At 36.7% G+C, this 13435-nt stretch overlaps 1 protein-coding gene across 1 annotated transcript in view; it reads right to left on the bottom strand.

The window, feature by feature from the left end:
- The window catches only part of LOC149409145 (uncharacterized), a 336879-nt gene that overhangs the window by 205906 nt on the left and 117538 nt on the right, over positions 1-13435 (bottom strand). The window contains exon 2 of the mRNA XM_089650118.1: positions 9371-9446. The gene's annotated coding sequence lies outside the window, so the exon portion shown is untranslated. The remainder of the gene's footprint in view (positions 1-9370; positions 9447-13435) is intronic.

The raw sequence follows: 13435 nt of genomic DNA, 5'->3' as shown, positions 1-13435 counted from the left end.
GAATAGTAAATTTTTTATTAAAAAAACACGTTACCGGACAGCAAAGTGCACATAAGATTTTTTACTCCAAATATGCTAAGGAATAGCTGGTTAAAGTTTGTCGGGTACGTGCCGATACACCCTGTATTTTACTATTTAATTTTAAAAAAGTTAATAAAAAAACGGCACTTAAAATGGTTAGCTTATTGAGGTACAATAACAAGTATCTAGGGTCTAAATAGGGTTCTATATATAGGGTTAAAATACATTCACGACTTAGCTGGTCCAGTTTCTTCACCACCTAGGATTCTTGCTGCAGATTCTCCATCTTCTTCGTGTCACCTGTTCCTGTACTTCATTTTACTTAACTTAACATCACTTGCTTTTTGTAATACCTGCATCAACTGTAAAGCGCCCCTGAAGTGATGTCTCACAAAAGCGGCGCTATACAAATCAGCCAAGAAATAAATAAATAATACATATTACTCAACACAGACTATATTCATCCTCTTTTTTCTCCTTTTCCTCCCACCATCCCAACCCCATAGGCTAATGTAACTCTTTCTTGTTTATCACAATATATTAAGATACAGTGAAAACCACTTATTGGTTTAATTAATATCCATATTTCATTACACATTGAAAATACTAAAACTGTTGGTTTTCCAAAATTAGATAAAAATAAAACGGAGTTGTGTGACGGTCTATCCTCTCTGTCTACTACTCCGGAAAGGGAGTGATAGTTGATTGGTTAGTCAGATACAAAAAATCATGAGTAAATTGAAACTTTATATAAGAAGTATTGACGTACCATATTTTCTTATCATTTTCCATCCCTGCGAGCGGTATAGTACGTACGTAGTGGCATTGTACGGAGGAGAGAGTAGAGTATCGATTGACCGGAGAGCAAGGTCACGCGGGGATGAATCGCGTGGTAATGGGGCGGGACATATGGAACGGACTATACGCTATACTTGACTTTATACTAGTCCAACAGCGACAACCTTGAACTGACTGACCTGGAAAGATTTTTAAACCATGAACCTGAGGTGGTGGGTATGGTTTTATAGTAAAATAAGCCAGGCTGACCGCCGACAGAATAGTTATAGAATTAAATACAAGAATATAATAAAATTTTGCGAACTGCGTAAAAAATAAACGTGTTTTAAATAAATTTTAATTTGGGTGTTGAGACGTTGTTGTTGTTTAAAGATTAATATGATGAACATATAATGAAATTATTATAATATACGTTAAGTGACACAAAACATGAATACAATACAATACATTTAAGAGGGAGCTAAATTTGTGGACGCGGCCTTTTGCAAGTTCGTCGAAGCGCTGCAATTAAGCGAGAGTCAAAATAATATTAGATACGCGTTATTCAAGTCGAAATTTTTCAGGTACTGAATCTAGTTGGCTAATACCTAGGTTCGAGTGCCGTTTCTACGCTAGTTTATTGTAAATACGTACAATTTGTAATGCTAGAATTATGAAAAACTCACATTTGAAACCATGTTCTCACTTTAAACTGTTTTTAAATCCCCCTTACACACACTTACTTGTATTAGATTGAATATCATTCAATCTAATAAATACATTGACATCATAATCGATATTCCTCTTTGCTCGGTGAATCATTGAAGTTCACACTGATAAAGTTAGGTGTTATGTGGCGGGGGTTTCTCACAAACTCTCTTATTAAACAAAACTCCGGCTTTAAAAACACACTTGGACTTTTAATGTAATATATACAATGGACTCTGATAATAATTATAATATTAGGATGATTTATATAGCGCCGTTTTTGTGCAAAATCACCTCAAGGGCGCTGTACAAATATATAATACACTTCTACAATAATCTACTGTATATGGGATATACAGTACCATACTTACCTGGTAGGTCACTTGAGATTAACACTTAATCAACATTAACTTTATTGTTTACTAGCGAAATTTAGATACAGGATTTAGGACACAATTGGAAAATTGGATATAATTGGACATTCTTTCGGGAATGGTATATTTAATTTAAGGGTATGACAGCATAAAAATGTAAGTTTTTAGTTAAGACCTGAATTCTGTTGGACTTGTTATGGATCTTAGTGCCGGAGGGAGTTTATTCCAAGCCTTCGGCCCAGATGCTCCAAAAGCGCGATCACCAAACTTAGTATTTGGCTTGCGCTTAGGTTCCATCAGTCTGCCTACAGCTGATCTTACCACCTTCTTTAACTAACGTTTCAGATGGCATTACAGTGTAATCTAAGGCTAGGTTTACACTTGTAAGTAAAATTTACGACTTTCGTAAATTTTTGATAAGTTACTCACAGGAGCGATTACATATGCATCCAACTTATCGTAAATAATGCTCACGGAAGTTGTTTGGAAGTTTAACTTACGAACTTCTCACAGAGACCGCTACACCAGTAATTCTATTTTTGGTAAGATGGCTTCCTGACAACAACGCGTTGCCGCCGACTTTGACAGCTGTCAGTTAGTAATATTTGAAAACAGGGATTTGTTTATTTACGGTTAGATCATGGATCCCCATATAATACCCATTTCCGCACACAACGGATTGCCGCTGCGATAATATGCACAATTTTGTCAAACAAAAACGTAAGGGCCCGCAGAGTATTGGACTAGGAGTTGGCTTCAAAGAAAAAGTACTGATGGGGATTTCGTTCGTTTAACGGCAGAATTAAGAATTGAGGATCAACGAAAATTACTTAATTTTATCCAAATTAGAGCAACTGACTTCTAATACATATTGGAAATGGTTGGAACGCTAATTAAAAAGAATGATACTCGTTTTCGGAATGCTATTTCACCAGCTGAAAAATTAATGAGATTCCTGAGGCGTATGTGTGTAACACCATGTACGATCGTGTGAGAAATGCGGAGATCCGCAAAGAGTACAAGGCTGATGTAAGCGTAATGAGTAAGATCAAGAAAGGGACGCTTAGATGGTTTGGGCATGTAGAGCGAATGAGCAAAGAAAGGAGTGTAAGGAGAATATACGATGCAAATGTGAATGGTAGCAGAAGTCGGGGACGCCCGAGGAAGACATGGCACGACCAAGTGAATCAGATACTTGAATCGGGCCATGTCAACAGTCATAATAATAGAAGAGTATGTATTAGACGATGTATGAATGTGAATGAGGCAATAAGTGTGTGCCAAGACCGAGTTGTTTGGCTGTCCGTCCTCTCAGCCTACCCCTGCGGAGAAACGGCATGATGGTTAGTTAGTTAGTTAGAAAAATTAATGGTGACTCTTCGATTTTTGGCGTCAGGTAATGTTTTCTACGTATTCTTGTATTGCATTTTTGTATGCATTCATTCGAGATATTAATTTGTTGTGAAGTTTGATAGTTGACCCATCAGTTCGTGAAGTCGAATACTAGAATCATTATCGCAGGCATTTTTTAAACATGACATTGTGTTAATGATAAATAATGTTATGTTAGTCTCCATAGATTATTGCAGTGTATTATTTCATAAAGCTGTTCATGGCGACAAATAAACAAGTCCCGAGGAGCAACGGCAGAAAGACCTGTCAGTGTTGTAGATTTCTGTTTTACCATCCAGACAGTGACGTCAAAACTTACTGTAAGCGTCTCAACTTATCAATCTGTTTTGATAAGCTGTGAGAGAGCCGTAAATTCCCGCGTGAGCGATTAGACCTGTCAAAAACTTACGCAAAAAAAAACTTCCGTAACTTGGTAAAAATTACGGTAAGTGACTTATGGTGTCGTTTACATTGGTAAATTTGTCGTAAGTCGCTTACGTGAGCAACTTACAGGAAAAAACTTCCAAGTGTAAAGGCAGCCTAAGGCTAGCGCCACACTTGACGGAAATTCCGTCGCGGATCTTCCGCTGGAGTCAATCCGTTACCATACGTTGCAGCCACACTGAATATTCAGTGGCGGATTATCAGTCGACTGCAAACGCTTATACAGCGTGGTCGTAATGGATCCGATAGAAGTGATAGCTATTTATGAGGCATTAGAAGAAGAAAGAAAAAGAAAGCGTAAATATTGGGTTCATCCCTTAAATACTCTTCGACTAGAAATTGGGCAATTTCATACCTTGTATATGCAACTAAGAAATTATCCAGATAAAGTATTCGAATATTATCGAATGTCCATACAATCATTTGATGTATTGCTGAATTTAACCAAGGACTATATTACCAAGCAAAATACAAAACTTAGAACGGCTATATCTCTCCCAAAGGCAAACTCTATTTTGCACTTCGATAATAAATCTTTCAGTGTCGAACATCCTGTGCGTTCGTCGCCGCCGCGTGTTATCCGCCGAATGTGGCGCGATGCATACAAATACTTGGAATGCGACTTTGCCGATCTTCCGCCGACGGAAGATCGGTGCGCGGAGGACGGAACAGACGCGAGTGTCGGCGGTCCGCCACGGAGCGACCGATCGTCCGCGACGGAACGACCGATCTTCCGCGTAGTGTGCCCGCTATTTGTAATTTATATGCAATTACATGTATTGGCGTTCCGTCGCGGAAGTTACGCGACGGAATTTCCGTCAAGTGTGGCGCTAGCCTAAGAGTTGACTGCCTCAGACCAGTGTTTTCCGAGACGCATAGTTCAGAGATGTAGGGTGGGGCCATTTCATTGGTGGATTTAAACACCATCCAGCACAATTTGTACTGGATTCTTTCAGGGCGCTTGTGAGCCGTGCTGCTGTTTGAAGTTTGTCAATTTGATATTTTGGAAGGCTGGCATAAATGCCGTTGCAGTAATCGAGACGTGAGACTACGTCAGAGTTGATAAGTAGTTTTGTTGCTTCTGTAGGAAGGTTTCTTCGGACAGTCTTGAGTAGTCTTAAAGATATCTTCCGGATAGTATAGTATCTATGGATGAGCTCATACCCTAATATCAAGGATATTACAGTAGGCAATTTACGTAAATTTCGTCGAGACGAAAGTATGCATTTACGTAAATGTCAAATTTGAAACCTATCAATTCATTCTTAAACGGCCTGCAATCCCGTTTTTAATCGGATTACGAATAATATGAAGAAATAGAAATATTTTTTATCAGCGATATTTCTCCGTGTACTATATAAGTATACATAAATTTTTTAAATCATAAAAACGTAATCCAATCATTATAAATATTGATGAAATACTGAAAATGTCAAATACACTTTTCAATGACCCACACAAGTAATTTTTTATTGGTTTGACTTTCAAGCAAGTAACCTTTTCAGACCGATCTGTCATAAACTGACGGACGCATAACACATTTCGAAACCATTTATTTCTTAATGTGACCATACGTAACAATACATTATTAAGCAAGTAAATATCAGCACAGAAAATCAAAACATACCGTCATATTAAATTGGTCACAAATAATAATGGAACTATTTGTAATATAACAACTTGGAATCCATTTAACCCCTCCAGCATTTGAGGGTCATATATGACCGGGCGTCCATATTTTATAAAAGTATTAACCCCTCTAGCGTTTGAGGGTCATATATGACCGTGCGTCCATATTTTATAAAAGTATTAACCCCTCCAGCGTTTGAGGGTCATATATGACCGGGCGTCCATATTTTATAAAAGTATTAACCCCTCTAGCGTTTGAGGATCATATGTGACCGGGCGTCCATATTTTATAAAAGTATTAACCCCTCCAGCGTTTGAGGGTCATATATGACCGGGCGTCCATATTTTATAAAAGTATTAACCCCACTAGCGTTTAAGGGTCATATATGACCGGGCGACCATATTTTATAAAAGTATTAACCCCTCTAGCGTTTGAGGATCATATGTGACCGGGCGTCCATATTTTATAAAAGTATTAACCCCTCCAGCGTTTGAGGGTCATATATGACCGGGCGTCCATATTTTATAAAAGTATTAACCCCTCCAGCGTTTGAGGGTCATATATGACCGGGCGTCCATATTTTATAAAAGTATTAACCCCTCTAGCGTTTGAGGGTCATATATGACCGTGCGTCCATATTTTATAAAAGTATTAACCCCTCCAGCGTTTGAGGGTCATATATGACCGGGCGTCCATATTTTATAAAAGTATTAACCCCTCTAGCGTTTGAGGATCATATGTGACCGGGCGTCCATATTTTATAAAAGTATTAACCCCTCTAGTGTTTGAGGGTCATATATGACCGGGCGTCCATATTTTATAAAAGTATTAACCCCCCAGCGTTTGAGGGTCATATATGAACGGGCGTCCATATTTTATAAAAGTATTAACCCCTCTAGCGTTTGAGGATCATATGTGACCGGGCGTCCATATTTTATAAAAGTATTAACCCCTCTAGCGTTTGAGGGTCATATATGACCGTGCGTCCATATTTTATAAAAGTATTAACCCCTCCAGCGTTTGAGGGTCATATATGACCGGGCGACCATATTTTATAAAAGTATTAACCCCTCTAGCGTTTGAGGGTCATATATGACCGGGCGTCCATATTTTATAAAAGTATTAACCCCTCCAGCGTTTGAGGGTCATATATGACCGGGCGTCCATATTTTATAAAAGTATTAGCCCCTCTAGCGTTTGAGGATCATATGTGACCGGGCGTCCATATTTTATAAAAGTATTAACCCCTCCAGCGTTTGAGGGTCAAATATGACCGGGCGTCAATATTTTATAAAAGTATTAACCCCTTTATCGTTTGAGGGTCAAATATGACCGGGTGTCCATATTTTATAAAAGTATTTTTATATTTGTTTCTATCACGCGGAAATACTTTTTTGACGTTAGAAAGAGAAATAATAATTCTTTCCAGTTTGCATCAACCTATATTGGAAACAACAGACTATGAAAATTTAGTAGTATGGATAATATAAAGTATTTTTTTCTCAAATAATTATAAATACACTAGCTTACGTTTACCCGGCGTTACTGGATGTTATTCTTAGGAGATAGACATATATCATCGTGGACTTTTCTGTAGTTCAGATATAGGTACAATTCCGTACTACATTATTTTGATATATCTCATAAGGTTCAGCCAGCGTTAGCAATGTAGCGCCCGAAAATATATATTTACGTCTTGATTATAAAACATCGACTTTTCTCTACTTTCTATAAATTATACATGTATAGTCAACCCTACCAAATTCCGTTGCGTAGTTTAGAAGAACTAAGCGCACAAACAGACAGACGCGGATAGCTACTTTTTTTTATACTATTTGGTGAAAATATTTAATAATACACGACTCGTTTGAACTAGAGAAAAAAATCTCTCGATAAATGCTTTAGTTGCATTTAAAGATACACTGTGATTTTTTTTCATAGCTAACATACAAAACAACAGAACAAAACGTGTTTTTAATGATTTTCGGAGCTTATTTTGCGATTTTTTTCTATCGAGGGATTTTCATATAATATAACAAATGTACAGATATTATCTTCAAAGATTTTTTTTTAAACTTACAAACATATGTTATAAATTGGTAGGAATTCGGAATGCGGGGGCTTAATTCAAATACTAGTTTTTGTAGTTAGACCCCAGTTACACTAAGCCCCCGAGTTGCTCTCGTCAAATTCTCATTTCCATATTTAAATTGAATTGCCTTGCATAAAAAGTAAATTCATTTAATTCCCACTGTCTTGACTTTCATTTGAATCCCCATTGAGATATTAATTTAATTTAAATTAATTTTTCAGGCGCTGAAGCGAATGCACGCTTTATGTGTGTTTCCACTTTAAGTAATCCTGTTGTAAATAAATTGAAATACTTTGCCCGCAAAGCTAGTTAACGTTTTGTACAGTTTCTGTGTAAAATTAACGAGTCTGTAACGCTTTACAATTAATATTAAATGTTGACTTTGTAGAAACTGTATAAATAACTAACCATCTAGACCAGGGATGGGGAAACTGGGCCCACGAGCACTTTTGGTGCAAAATAAAACAAAAAATTGCATTCAAAACGCGAAAAAGGTTTTCCTTCACGGTGCGTCAGATACATTTTTAAGTTGGTAAAAAAAATAGATAAATAAACAGAAAAAAATCACCTTCGTATATAAATATAAATAATATATAAAAAATAAGTTCCGTTATTGTTATTCGTAGGTTTTCTACAATTTAGAATTTCGTCTATCTGTAAATTTGTTTGTACGTTCCGTTTTCGTTTCAGAGGCCGTTTTTTTTTACACTAACCCCACACAAGAGGCCCTGAAGAATATAATTTCCCTCATGGTCAATGTCATCTTTGGGGATGCTTTGTGGAGAATCTTTTAAAGGGAAGGAAAAGGGTATGAGGGGTGGGTAGGAATCTGTGGGTCAGTATATACAGGAATAAAGTACGAATTAATCCCTTCCACTGCGATGCAAGGCGATAGGTTGAGAGAGTCCGACTAAAAGAGTCAAAAAGTGTCACCCTCAGCACACACGCAATTGGTGGGCAGATGCATCCGCCGTCAAGACCTGGACAAACCTCACCCCATGAATCCGGGCACCCTTGCTAAGTCACCGAACGTAGCGAACCACTTGGGGCGACCTATGGCAGAGGTGTCGGTTATCCTTATTATTATGTTATATATTATTATGTTATATATTATTATGGTACCCATATACGTCTCTGAGTCAAGACGCATTAATAAATCCCTTCCTGCAGCCCTACATTAACCAGCCTCACAAAGCTGCCCAACAGGGTGGCGACATAGCTCCCCTGCCTTTACAATGTACAGACGAGGACGCTCTTGAGTAGTGTCACTTAAGGCGATGCCATACGTAGTAATGCAAAATCAAGTGTTTTTGGTTTGAAAATTTGGACGCCCAAAAATCTTTCAGATGCTTTAATTAAATACTGCGAGTAGAAGACATCTTGGCCTTTGAAATAATCGAGTATTTTTTAGATAAGTCTTTTTATAAGCCCAAAAAAAATAATGTAAAGGCCTATGAAAACTGCTTTAAATTTCAAAATCTCCTACTTACGAACCCATTTTCGGTTATGATTTTATTGTATAATGTGGCAAATTAAGTTATTTATAAAATGATCGAAAAAAAATTAAATATTTATGCCTGAACATCCTCAAAATAAAATAAAAGGCACTTTTTGCCCATGTTTTTTTCTTGCATAAATCAAAACAGGTGGAAGGTGTTAAGCGGGAATTTAAACCTTATCGCCATCAACGTAAGGGTTGTTATTGATAGCGGTTCAATTTAAAATATTACACGACGTAGTGCATCGCCTTAAAAAGGTTTTTTTAAAAACCAACGAGAGAGCCTCATTAGAGAGAAAAACAAAGCAAATTAAATGTCAAATAGAATAGTAATAAGAATGTACATTTTAAATATTAGAGAAGATTGCATTCCAAATTGCCATCTGAATAATCAATCGGCCTGTTTAACATTTCATGATTGTAAAGCTTCTTACCTAGCGAATGCCTAAGGCCGGGATGTTCTCCTCGAGGTACTACCGCCATTCTGCAACCGAGAACGCCATCTCAAACCTGGAATTAAATATTAAACCGTTAATTAGCCTTCCAGATGACAATGTGGATTATTAAGACTTTCAACTAATTCTGAAATGATATACATAGGTAATGAAATGAAATTATGCTAGAATAATATACTCGTAAGTTATTTTGAGTGCCCAAAGTACGGATAGAATGATAGAAGTGTATTATGGGCGTTTGTGTGTTCCCGAAAGAGGGTCGATTTGGTCACCTGTCTTTAATTACATTAATATCATTAAAAAAGTCCAACGCAAATTTTTGAGGTGTATTAATTTTAGACATGGAAAACTTTTAGATTCAGAAGAAAAAAGAAGAAAGAAAGAAAGAACAAATTAGAATCAGTTAGATAGCCCTGATATATTAATGTTGATTCACTTTTATGTTCCTACCATTAAATGAAGGTACCCTCTTACATAATACTATTATCACTATTATACTACGGTTTTAGACAACAATTCTGTTATAAATAGATTACACACCATTGATAACTCTTATACTGTGTTAGCTGATGTTTTTTAAATGCCTGTATTGAAGTATAAAGCTGTGCTTTTAAAAAATTTAAACAGTGCATATTTTAAGGAGGTCACTGCATAATAGGTTTTTTGTTAATTTCTTCCATTAGTTTGCGCTAAAGTATTTTTTAAAAATCTTTATTACTTATTTAAAATATATTTTTTTAATCTTTATTACTTATTAAATCTTATAATTTTTAACCTTGCCTGTCTCACTAGGAAATCTTGTGCTGAGAGCATGCGCAGTTAACAACATTGCATCGGTTACGACCTTTGCATGATGCAAATTATAACGTATTGAGTGGGTAGGTACCTGCATCAGTAACGTATTTTTTCCTATTGAAATGCATTTGAATAGGTCCCTAACACAGTAAAGTTTATGAACAGTGAACACTTGACCATATGGCCAGCTGTTCCAACATGACCTGTTCTTTACGTGATTACTTCAACGAATTCATTATAATCATAACCACAGCAAATGATTCAGAGCACAGTTGAACAATTTGTGGTAAAAACGAAAAACGCAAATATGATCATTTTTACACTAGTGTGTTTGAAAAGGTAATCAAATTCTTCACAAGTGTTTAAAGTAAGCTACAAGTCTAATACATTCCTAGAAATCAACGATCGAATGAGGGCCAACAATCTAGTACAGGTAAAGGGTATTGGGTATTGCAGAAAAACAATTGTAGGGAACAAGAACTAACAAATTATTTACGTGAAATATTCTTTTGGCTGCTGGCAATGTTTGGAAGATTGCAACACTGCCTCGTGCAGACGTCAGCTGCTGAGCGCTAGCCATTTTGAATCTCATTCGTGATCTCGCTTCCTCCGTTGACAGTTAGTTCTTATTTCCTTCCTTCTGATAAATTAACGATTGTTTCGTGTAAAAATTTAAATGAACAATAAAGTTCGATTTATTTCAATCAGTGTTTTAATTTATAAATTGGAATCGGATAATCTATGGGCACCCCGTCGTCGAAGGCAAGCCAGCGATCCATTTACATGAACACCATAACAAAATTGTATGTTGTTATGTTTTTTCTATTTTTTTTCATGGAACTGAGAACTGGATACCATGAGTAATGATTTACTTTGAATGAAAAAATAAATAAAAATAAAGGAAATTGAAAATTTCAAAAAAAGTTTCTTCAATGCAGAATGGCGTAGAAAGGTAGTTCTCGGAAATGTTTTTTTAATTCAAGTTATGCACGTTGGAAACAAAATAAAGCAGAGCGATGGCCGCACATTGTTTACTCAGGTGTGGAGTGCAGAGAACTGATTTATTCGGTTGAATGCTAATGCAAAACAAAAAAACAAACGTTTTTTAATGAGGTCAGGTATGAAAACATGTTGTTATTTCGCTAAAAATATAACAAGGCGAATAATTAAAATTGCTAAGTGATTCACGTTATACTACGTACCTTGGTACTTTACAATTCAAATGTTATTTATAAAAACAAAACACGTATTCGGAAATTAACGGGTAAATAACGAAAAAGTATAAAAACATACATTACAGTTTTACTCATAATAGATAATACAGAAGGTTAAGAACAGGTTAGTAGAAGACGTTACACATACAATACAGTATTAGTGGCCGACAGATTTTGAAAATTTCCTACCACCAGGATTAGGGACGTATTAGTTAGTATGGTATTAAGACGGAGATCGCGGAATTCGTTAAAAATCTGGTTGATTTGACAGAAAATCGATCGGTCGCGCAATGAAAATGAAAAAAAGCAGTAATATCCATTGCCAGCACTATCAGAGGAATATTTTAAATAGAAATATCGATTTACCAAAGTAAATACGGAACCCATAATAAAATTGGCGAAATTTCGAGCAATTAAAAGCAGACTGGGTCGATGACATCGGAAATGTCATCTGCAGAAACGTAAAGTTAGCAACTAAACGCGAAATGCAAAAATGACCGTGTTTTGAGGATTGTAACAAAGTGGTGCCAGTCTAAAAATATCTTGCACGAATAGTATTATGAGTAAATATTTTAACCAGAGCAGTACACAGCCCTTCTCACCGTATAGCTATACCAGCGTTGCTGCGGCGTATTAGGGAATATTTATAAGTAAGACTGATAATATCTAAATCTAAAGGAGGGAGGTTTTCATTAACCACGAGTATAAAAATAACTCTGTCTTGGCACACACTCTTTGCTTCATTAGCATTCATACACCGTCTCGTACAAACATTGTGTTTGTAATATTATCCTCTTTGTGAAACTAAGATTAATAATTCAATTCAATTTTTTATTTCATCTAGTGCTGGTCGCCCATGAGCGCTGTACGCTGATAATATTTGGCGAAACAGGCCAAGCTTACATATATTATAAGAGTATGGCGCTTGTGTTTGACCAGCATGGGGATTCCATCGAAGCTAGAATCTCTGAATCTGGGCGTACTGTACATTGGCCCATTGTTGTATGGATGAGACATGAAGCGAAAAATAGGTTCCCCTTTTTTACCCCCAACTGACCTCCAACTCTCCCAAAGCTCTAACTAAAACTACCGAATCCGGTCTTCGCGCACTGCTAATAGCGTTCTAATAGTGGAACAAGTTTCTATGATATATAAGTATGCAATAGCGCCTTGTAAAAATCGCAAGTGAGACCCACTGTTGAATTTGGCAGCGACCTCTGGTCTGGAGTCCCAAAAACCTTGTCTCTGTGCAGAAACGGACGGTCCGTTTGATACATTCCCCAATCTTGACAACGGATTGCAATCATTAGAGCACAGGCGTTGGGAAGGTATGCTGTCCTTGTTCTAACAGTATTTCAATGGAAGATGCTCAGCGTCATTGATTCCTTCGGCAACGATGCATAGTCGGGAAATACACTAAACGCGCGCCTAACACATGTAAACGGGAGACATTTGTTACGTGAGTTTTTGAGTTTGACAGCTCGTCTGTGAAACGATTTGTCAGCCTCTGTATTTCCTTCCTCCTACAACATGGGTCTCTTCAAGACCTATGTTCACTCCTTCCTCTCATCTAAAAGACCATCCACACAGCACCCCCAAAGATGACAAAATATACTACTTTGACTATTAAAACGATAAATAAAATGATAAAATAGCATTAGATTCACACTATACAATTTTAACAAGGCATATTTCCTCTTGATTTTTTTTTCCACTTTGACTAATTAAACGAAAAAAATATTAATATAAAAGGGCCTCCCTTTTGTATTTCAAGTACTAGAAATGTAAGCATGCTCAATTCCTTTTGCCTTAGTATTTTTAATAATTAAAAACAATTTGGAATGTGCTTAACGATCTTTGATACGTATTTCTTTTTTCGAACTCCTATAGATTTTTTTTTTTTTTTTTTTTTACAGTAATACCGCACAAGAGTCCCAACTGCTCCCGTCTGGAGCCAGTGAGACTATGGCATCCCCAATTGGGGTATGTTGTGAGGCTGAGGGTATTGGGGAGGGGAGGGAGATGGGGAAGAGGA

This window comes from Hesperophylax consimilis, unplaced genomic scaffold (genome assembly GCF_061612785.1).
Source record: "Hesperophylax consimilis isolate HC1 unplaced genomic scaffold, BYU_Hcon_1.0 scaffold_35, whole genome shotgun sequence".
Classification (NCBI taxonomy): Eukaryota; Metazoa; Arthropoda; class Insecta; order Trichoptera; family Limnephilidae; genus Hesperophylax; species Hesperophylax consimilis.
The sequence above is the reverse complement of the archived record's forward strand: the minus strand, read 5'-3'. Positions and strand labels throughout refer to the sequence as shown.